The following is a 9,856-nucleotide window of genomic DNA, read 5'->3' as shown; positions in this document are numbered from 1 at the left end:
CTCCTCACATTTGCTGCACAGAATTGGCTGAATTTCAATTCCGAGGTGTATCGTACGAAGAACAGTTTTGGAGTGAAAGGTGTCAAGCTGGCAAAAATTGAAAATTAGATTGGTATAAAATCTAATTTTTTTTAATATAGAAAGTGTTTACTTTTTCTCTGTAATATGATTTAAAGTCGCATAACAATCATGTTTCTTGGCTATGGAGGTAGGTTTCATCTCTAGCTGGATGAGATAAAGGATTTTAATAGGAAATTATGCAACAAATAGATGGAATGTGATGCATACGGTAGGAAAATACTTTGCACCTCTGAGCACCGCGTTTGCTGGTATCCACCCAGAAGTGGTGTCAGGGAGGTCATTTGTAACCAACTTGCTGGGCGACCTCTGCTTGATTTTGTTCACACATTAAAAAAAAATCACATTTTGTTGTACTAGGTGATCTTATCAGTGACCTAACAAGAGTAGGAAGCAAAAAGTCTTCTAGTATTGGGATTTTCATGAGCCTCCCTCCTTTAACATCTGGGGATGGTGTGGGGGGCTGGAGGCTTAAGCATTCTCCTGATGGAAAACGATTCTTTCAACTTTTTCTTTTTCCCAGGCTTTCAGTTGCGGGCTCCAGGTGTAAAATCGGCAGCTGAAAGTGGCATTTTCCGCCCGCATTTTGGGCGGGCAGGCGGGGAGGTGGTCCAACTGCACAATGACAGATTATGCAAATCCTCCCGGAGCATCTAATCAATCACGGCGGCGGGAGAGGAATGCAGCTCATCTCCGAATTAGCCTCCGTCGCCACGTCCTCGCGTGAAGCATCCCCCCGCGACTGGAATGACATCAGAGCAGCTCCGAGTCCTTGAAAGTCTGGGGGTTGATTAGCTGGAGGAATTGGCCGCTTCTGCCAATCACCACCCTGCAAAGCCGCCTCGATACTCTTGTAGATACGAGGGAGAGGGAAGCTGACTACAGCAAACAGGAGGCACGGCGGCAGCACCAGCAGTAGTAATGGGAGCAGCTGGTAGCCGGGTGATTAAATAGTTCTCGCAGCCTTTTTGCTATAGCCTGGCTGCTCCCCGGTGTAATCCCCATGTCCGAGAAGGAAGCTGCGTTTTTAACAGTGTGCTGAACAGAGGTTTGAATCATTCCAGCCGGCTGCTTGTTTTGAAAAGGACAGTCTGTGTATAAATGAGATGTGACTGTGCCGGCAGAGTTCAGTTAATGGGGCTGGAGCAAGAGGAACCTTCCCGGGATGCCGCTCAGACAGCTGCTATCAATTGAAAACTCTCCCTAGCTTACCTGGAGCCACGTGAAGAGATTTGAATAGCAGATGTCTCTTTCCTGCACGCTAGGAAGAGAAATTCTTCTCTAGGTAAGCTATTGTTCAGCTTCTGCACATATCGCGGTGTTAACCTATAAATCTGGGTATATATTTGTACGACTATCCAGACAGTGCCGGTACTGAGAGACAAGAAAACAGTTCCTGAGTAGGTATAAATACCCACACAGTGCGTAAAATGGTTTGTGTAGAACCTAATTATGCATAGTAAGTACTTCAGAAAGCTGCCTAGAGCCTGGCATTCAAAGGATTATTTGGAAGTTTGAGATAGTCTTTGCCATGTTTGCACGCAAGTGCCCTTGATGTAAAAGGATGTGCACCCTCCAAGAGGAAAGAGTTGTCTGGCTAGATGTATGAAAGACCACAGAAGTTAGAGCATGGGAAGTTACGTGAGGAAAAAGGAGAATAAGGTTGCAATTCTTCTTTAGTCTATTCCCTACACTTTTCTTTTATTTGCTTCCATCTAGCAAAGTTAAGCAAAACTAATGTATTAAAATGACAACGTGAAAGCTTTCCATGAAAATATAGTAAACATGCACTATTTAAAGTAAGAGTAATTGTCCTGTGAGGAAGCCAAGAGCTGCTCTTTTCCACTGGTTTGATATCCAAAGATCTGTCAGCAACATTTTTTTTTTTAAACAGCATGATCAGTCATAGTGTGGAAACAAGGATTGTTTCAGGTAGTAAGAAGAAAGCCGTAGAAATCAGCATTTGCTCTTCAGATGACTACAGAGTCAGAGCACAGCAGCAGCCCAGCATTTTTATCTTACAGCTAACACCCTGGCTCCAAGTCATTGCTGCTGGGAATACAGGCTCAAAGCAGAAATGTTTAGAGCTGAATAAGCCTCTTCCTACAAGCACAACACTAACATAACCACACATTCATACAAAACCTCACACTCATTAAGTTCTCTTTTCCCCCAGGGAATTTACCATAGCGTTTTTTACTAACTTCTGTAGCTCTTAATCATGTTGAATTGGACCCTTCTTTCCTGTGAATAAATGTTGCAGAATCTGGCCTGCGCCATGTAGCAGGTTATTCTGCCTTTTCTACCTCTGTTATCAGAGCAAAAGATAAAAAGATAAATAAGTAATTTTCACCCTGCTTCTTCAGTAGTTTTTAAGTATGATCCCTCTGCTATAAAAGGCTCAGCTTGTGGAATAATAGCAGTATCTCCTTGTTGATAAAGTTGAAATAGTTGGCAATGCTGCCAGGTGCTTTCCTGTCTTGCCCCATCATGTCTGTGTATTCTCATCAGGCACATTTTTCCATCAGCCAAGCTGCACTGTCTGACTTGCTTTCTGAAATGCTGCTCTAAAGAAGGGGGGGGAGAGGAAATGCCAAGTCACATTTAACTAAGGAAATTCTTGGCTTCCAGTTTATTTCTGAATCTTATCAATTCAAATACTATGATCTGCTCAATTAGATTAGATGTTTCTAATGGCCTTGCTCTGAGCAGAAGTTTAAGATCATGTATTAGTTTTTGAGCCATTTCCTCAGAACATGGCCATTTTTTTGATTCATAATAAATGCCTAATGTCTGAAAGCCTCAGAAATGAAAGCAGGATTATCTTAATGTCTTATTGACACCACTGTTTTCTGTGAGGCTGGAGAAATGCTCCTCTAACTTTCATTTTATTGGAGTAAATCAAATCCAAAGGGTTAGATTTAAGCACAGAGCAGGATGCTTGAGTGACTGACAACTTGCACACACACACACACACACACACACACACACATTTTCCCCCACATATACTTCCATTTCAGTCTGAACACCTTGTTAACTCACATTATAAAGTACTGGAAGTGCTATTAAAACTTTATGGATGTTTAGAGGTTGTGATATCTGCTATATTGCTCTTTGCAATGGCACTGATCAAACTCAGCTGATGTGGCAGCATGCAGGGAATCGTGAGCTTTTCCAGAGTTCAGCTATCATTCAGGAGGAGTGGGAGAAAAATATGCTAATAGTAAAGATATATTTTTTTCTTTTTCTAGGACTAATAGTACAGGAATTATCTTGGAGGTATAATGAGATATTTTAAGGAAAATATGGCCACCTATTGCAAACACAGGGCAACACTGATCAAAGAAAATGCTGATGAGTTACTTGTAGTTGTGAGTGAGTTTTCAGTTAGATAAACAAAAAATTACATTTACCCATATACCACTAGAAGAAGATGATTTGTTTCTCATTTTTCTACAAACAGTAAGGGAAAGAATATAATGATCTCTTACCCCAAAAATGAGATCATTTCTGCTTCAAATCTTTCTGATTTAGCCCGCAAACAGTTTTGATTTGACTGCCTCTCTATGACCATAGGGCTGGCTGAGCTTCAGCTGTGTGTATACACTGTTTGCTTCCATCAAGTGTTTGCTTTGCAAAGCTTTCATAATACTTCAGCTTCTTAGGGGCATCCAAGAAACTGCTTTCCATACCTGCAAAATGGGCTTTTCTGAGCAAAGTGAACCCTGGGCTATGAGCCGCAAAGCATTTCAAGCTGAGGCCTGGGTGGCTGAAGGAAAGGATAAATCAGAATTGTGCAGAAAGCGGCAATTTCCCCAGCCTGTGGAGTCATTTCAGGAACAGAGCACTGAGCTTAAGATGAGCCAAGGGCTCTCCACACTTTCCAAGGCCTGGGATGCAGTTGAGGACCATTAGATCAGGTTGGGAGGCTGGACTATGGGAGAAAGAGGGTCTCTGTGCTGGAAATTGCTTGGAGCATTAAGTTAAAGTGTCCTGTCTCACATTTTGAGAAAGGCTGAAGAATGCTGATATAGCAGCTTCTCCTATTGAGATGTTAAAGCAATGCCCCTCATGAAGTGTAAGCCACCTAGAAGAGTGCTAGATACAAATACAGAATTTATTTTCCATCTATGACAACATTTTAAATTAGAGAACTTGTTTGAGCCATAAAAAAAAAAAACACAACACCACACATGCTGAAGAAAATGAAAACCATGCACGTCAATCCAAAACATTTATTACAACTACCGTCAGTAATAATTACAATGAAATCACAGATTCTGCTGAAATTAACAGTTGCTATAGAAAACTAATAACATTTTATCTAAACAGTAATGCCATCAGAATCACACAGCAACAGCACAACAGTGTAGAAACCATGTCAGTATTTGATGAAGAAAACACATTGGCACCAGAAGTCATGTATTGTGATGAGATGATTTAAAATCAATTTTGAAAAGAGCAGAGAAGTATTTAAACCTATTTCCTTCCCTCTGGCTACAGGAAGGGTCACAACTGCCTTCCCCAAGTGCAGGCAAGTGGAGCAAATTAATCTTCCTTCCTCTGCTGTAAGGATGGGTTTTGCAGAGCTGAAGCAAATACAGAAGTAGAACCCTGGGCAGGGTGGGTTGCTTTTGCGAGAGAAGCAGCAAAAAGAAAGGGGTTTCCTATTCTTCCTTGGAAGATGATGAAGTAAGAACTGTACTTGGCTTACTTAGCTTGGCCAAAGGAAAACCTGCTGCATGTCTGGTTTGCTTTTCACAACCTAGGGAAGTCTTTGTTTTCCCTGCTTCTTCATGTCACACGGAGGCCACCATACAAGTTTCTTGCCTCCCCCAAACCATGCTAAGACCAGGCATTCTGTAGCACAGACCCAAAACAGACGGTATAATGCAGACAGCAATTTCAAATCTGTTCACCTATAGCTGCTGATGCATTTGTCTCAGACCACAGTATAGCTACGCTTACAGAGCATGTGCTTCTGCACCCAAGGCCACTATTGCAGAATTTTGGCCAGGACAATCTTGCATCTTCAGAGTTAGTCCTTGTGCAGCCATGGGAGGAGAGGAGCAGCTGCCATCCTGTCACAGCCCACAAGAGCAACGTGAAAAGGCGCACACAGCTAATTCTCCGAGCTGATGCATCTACAGCTATGGAGTTTTACTAATGGCTAGGTCTTAATCTCCCATACGTATATATCATTATCAGAGACACACAGCAGACAGAATAATGTGAACAGGCTCTTCCCTGAGCAGAACTGTGCACAAAACATATCCTCCTGAAGGACTATCCACAGCTACTTATTTCAACCCGCACTCTGCCAGGCTTCCACTGAAAGGATTGCATTTAGCTTTTAGTGTATAAATAAGTGTTCTGATAAATAATTAATAGTAGCTTCTGGCCATAAAAGAGGTGACTATTTGGAAAGTTAAAACAGTCTGTCATGAAATATGCACCCACCTCTATGTTCTAGTTTCAGATGTTTTATCCAACATCCTTTGCTTTTGCATGGGACCATATTTTGCAAAGAGAAGGCCAGAGCTCGAGTTCCAGAGCCTCGGGGTATTCTTTGAATTTATTCTCTCTCACTGGGATATTTATCACCCCTTAAACCACCAGAGGGGAGGGCAGGTGGTCAATGATTAGCAGAGAAATTTTTTGGAAATGAGAGGAAAATACAGTAATGTCTAGGTTTCTGGGTAAGATACAGAAATTACACTTAAAGGTCACTTTTGATTTTAAAGCTCTCATAGTTTAGGGGTTTTTTTTAAACAAAAGTAGGGGCCTTAATACTTTTGCCAGACTACCAGCACTCTACCTACCTAAGTAGCTGATATAATGGACTGGGGCATTTTTATTCATTACTAGTCAGTAGACTCTATTTGTTGCACCATTTTTAATGCTTTCACTATTCTACCCCCTGTACAATTGCACTGTTCATGGTGGAACCACGCAGGCACACATAGCGTGCAATCCCTTCCAGCACAGGGCACTGTACAAGCCAGTAACTACTCTTAGCAACTGAGGGTCCAGGTTTGTTCTGAATTGGTAGAGAAACCATTCCTCCTTCCTAAAGTCCATCTCATTAGTAACAGAAAAGCAGTGATTCTGGAACAAATCCAGGTTGGGCAATGAGTGGATTGAGAGCAGCCCTGCAAAAAAGGACTTGGGGGTGTTGGTTGACAAGAAGCTCAACATGAGGCAGCCCCGTGCGCTGGCAGCCCAGAACCCACCCGTGCCCTGGGCTGCAGCCAGAGCAGGGGGGGCAGCAGGGCCAGGGAGGGGATTGTCCCCCTCTGCTCCGCTCTGGGGAGACCCCCCTGCAGTGCTGGGGCCAGCTCGGGGGCCCCCAACAGCAGAAGGACCTGGAGCTGCTCGAGCGGGGCCAGAGGAGGCCACGGAGATGCTGGGGGGTCTGGAGCAGCTCCCCTGGGGGGCCGGGCTGAGAGAGTTGGGGGGGTTCAGCCTGGAGAAGAGAAGGCTCTGGGGAGCCCTTCGAGCGGCCTCCCAGGGCTTAAAGGGGGGGGCAGGAGAGGGGGGGAGGGACTCTGGATCAGGGGGTGGGGGGATAGGATGAGGGGTGATGGTTTTGAAGTGAAAGAGGGGAGATTTAGATTAGACATAAGGAAGAAATCCTTCCCTGTGCGGGGGGTGAGGCGCTGGCCCAGGGTGCCCAGAGCAGCTGTGGCTGCCCCCTCCCTGGAAGGGTTCCAGGCCAGGTTGGACGGGGCTGGGAGCCCCCTGGGCTGGGGGAAGGGGGCCCTGCCCGGGGTGGGGGGGTGGGACTGGGGGGGGCTTTAAGGTCCCTTCCAACCCAAACCATTCCGTGATTCTATGATAATTTAATCTAACAAAACATCAACTGAGTTCTGTTTCTCCATACCTTACTATTTCTAAATTACCTGCAGGAGTGCATGTTACTATAATTTGTACCTGAAAAATCACAATTAGAGATCAAGAGACCTCTGTGGTATGTATTGTCCACCTGATAAGTGAGGCAAGCAGAGTGTGCCTCAAAACACTTGACACTCTTGGACTCCCTTAAGACTAACTCTTCATCAGCTTTGGAGCAAGGTCCACATGCCATCATGAATCAGCAGCAGTTATTCTGCATATTCAGATTTTTAACTAAAGTACCTCTGAAAAGGCTTTCTCCTCTATGGAAAACATTTACAGTCAGGAAGAAAATCAAATATCTATGTATATATTGTCTAAAGCAGAACTTTATGAATTACAATGTATCATTGTATCAACTAATGAGACATCATTTTGTTGGCTTGTAAGCCCCTTCCATAAACCAGAAAGCCAGGCTGGCTTTCTTCTTCTAAGATACATCCTGGAGATGCATATTGGAAAACAGAATATAGTTGTGCACCCAGTCCACAGGAGAGAATAGGAATGTGAAGAAACATAACTAATTCCAGCCTGGTACAGGGGCAGTATGTTCAGAAAGATTTTGGCAACCTGTTGAATTTTTTTTTTTTTTATTCCACACCCAACCTTCCAAAATTAAGTTTATGGCTCAGTAGTTCAATAAGCAGAGATTTTTTTTTTTCATGAAGACAACAGGTTAACCAAAGCCTCACTGTTCTATCACATAGCTCTAAAGATATTAGTTCCAGTCTCTGAGCTTAGCGTGACTCAACAAAAAAAAATCCCTTGAATTCCCAAGTAGGACCCTTACCCTACCAGTGGCATTTCTAAATTGAACTTTATCTAGACAAAATAGACAATAGATCTTTTTAAAGGAAACATTTGTTTATATTTTGAACCCAAAGAAAAACAGTAACTATAGGTCACAGATGACACACCAGAAATCTCAAGAGAGATCTTTCACTTGACTGAAAGTAGCTTCTTTCAGAGAAACCCCATAAAACAGTGGCAGAAATAAACACAAAGAAATTTAACCAGGGTATGAAGAACAAGAGGAAAAAGGAAGCAAGCACTGCAAACAGATTTGACTGCACATGGAAGTATGAATTTTGCACTGGCTTTCTTAAATGAGCCATTTGCAATATCCATGCTATATACATTTGAACCAAACGTAAACCATCTTAAAATGTTTTACAGCTAATGCCCAAGTAAAGGTAGAAAAAGGCCTCGTTCCCACAACACAGACAGGAAAACTGAAGTCCAGAAAAAAAATCAGTGGTCTCCAGAGCACAATACAATATGTTGGTGGCAGAAAGAGACAGAACTCAAAGTTTCAACTCCCTGCCTTATCTTCTCAACACTAGGCATTTTTCCTCTTGCTAGGCAAACAATACCCATCCGATCATTTCAAGAAAAAAATAAAATTGAACTTATATTAATATCTTCAATAAGACATCCTTGGACTATCTTGTCTGCTTGGCCATGTCTGATTTATTTAAATACATAAAAGTGAGATATAATCTTTATGGTATTGTAGCATTTTTAGTACATGATGAAGTTTCTCTGTCTAGATTAGGTTTACTGACAGTGGTAATATGTGCAGCCATAACTGGTTCCCACAAAAAGCTAACCTGCCCAGTTTAAAGAACTGGTAATAAGACCCAGAATTTTCTGAAGGACTGCCTGGAACCTGGTCTACAACTAAGAGTCTGACTTAAGAAATTTAAATATATATGGAAAAGACAGGAGAGATATGACAAACTTAACTTCCTGCCTCCAAACTGTCATGTAATAAAGCATCAATAAATGCAATTATTTTATGAACAAGGTAGAAGTGACTGTTTGAAATTTCATCTTTAGAACAATGCTGTTTGGAAGCCCAAGAAGCACACACACAAAAGAAAGTGCCACACTGTCTTCGTTCACTGCTTGCCTTACTTTGCTTGAAAGCCATTAGCACTATTTGGTGGCCAAGACCTGCCAGGTTGTCATGAGCACTGATGGCTTAGATGATGCTCAAGCCCACACACCTGCTCTGATCAGAGGTTGCTGGGACCAAACTCACCCAATATGTATTCTACCAAATCCTCTCAATGCTAACAAAACCCTTCAGCCAATGAGAACGAAGATGGAGAGCAGGGACTCCAGTAGAATTTACTTAAAGAATAAATATAGGGAAGCTGTTATAATGAAAGTTAATGTACCCAGAGCTTGCAAACAGTCTCTGGCTGCCTGGAACCTGGCTTGAGTAAACTCAGAATAAACCTCTGTTTAAACTTTGTGTGCTAAACATGATGCTCTAAGGATTTAGGTCCAAAGTCTTTGTTATTTGGGTTTAAATAGGCTTCCTCTGCAGTGGTAATGGATCGTTACTATGTGACAGCAGTAGTCTCTCTGAAATAAGTTAGTGGCCTCCTTTTAATTCCTAGCACAGATGTGACCACATCAGACTCTCTCACAACTAGTCCCTGTGACAGGATACAGACACCACAAAACATGTTATCCTGTGAAATATATATCAATGACAGTAAGGGTAGAGACATTTTAATTATCTTGTATGGTGGTAAACATTTTTAGGTCCTATAAAAGAAGTAGGAAAACAGAAAGTGTGGGAAACCATTAATTTCTGGAAAAAAAAAAAAAGTATAAAGACCAAAGAGTTTAGCTTCTAACAAGCTACTCCAGAGCCTGCAACTACGTCTTGTAGGCAAAGGGCCTCTTCACTAAAAAGGGAGATTAAACGTTTTTGTGTAAAAAAAATCTCCAAAGCGTAAAAGTTTTAGTAGCTATCCAGCAAACCTGCAATCCTTGGTAAATTTTAAAATTAGATATAGAAAATATGCAGTTATGTAGATGCTAATAGAACTATAAAAAGATTTTTCAATAAAAAAAAATCTTAGCTTTT

General features: G+C 42.1%; 1 protein-coding gene across 4 annotated transcripts in view; it reads left to right on the top strand.

Annotated features, from left to right (window-relative positions):
- The first annotated feature begins 759 nt into the window (after positions 1–759).
- NDST4 (N-deacetylase and N-sulfotransferase 4) overlaps positions 760–9,856 on the top strand; it is a 107,787-nt gene continuing 98,690 nt past the window's right edge. For all 4 annotated transcript variants that reach the window (XR_006165691.1, XM_033007708.2, XM_033007697.2 and 1 more), the window contains exon 1: positions 760–1,363. The gene's annotated coding sequence lies outside the window, so the exon portion shown is untranslated. The remainder of the gene's footprint in view (positions 1,364–9,856) is intronic.

Source organism: Tyto alba, unplaced genomic scaffold (genome assembly GCF_018691265.1).
Source record: "Tyto alba isolate M040663 unplaced genomic scaffold, T.alba_DEE_v4.0 Super-Scaffold_23, whole genome shotgun sequence".
In the NCBI taxonomy this organism is placed as follows: Eukaryota; Metazoa; Chordata; class Aves; order Strigiformes; family Tytonidae; genus Tyto; species Tyto alba.
This window is presented reverse-complemented; position numbering and strand designations above follow the sequence as displayed.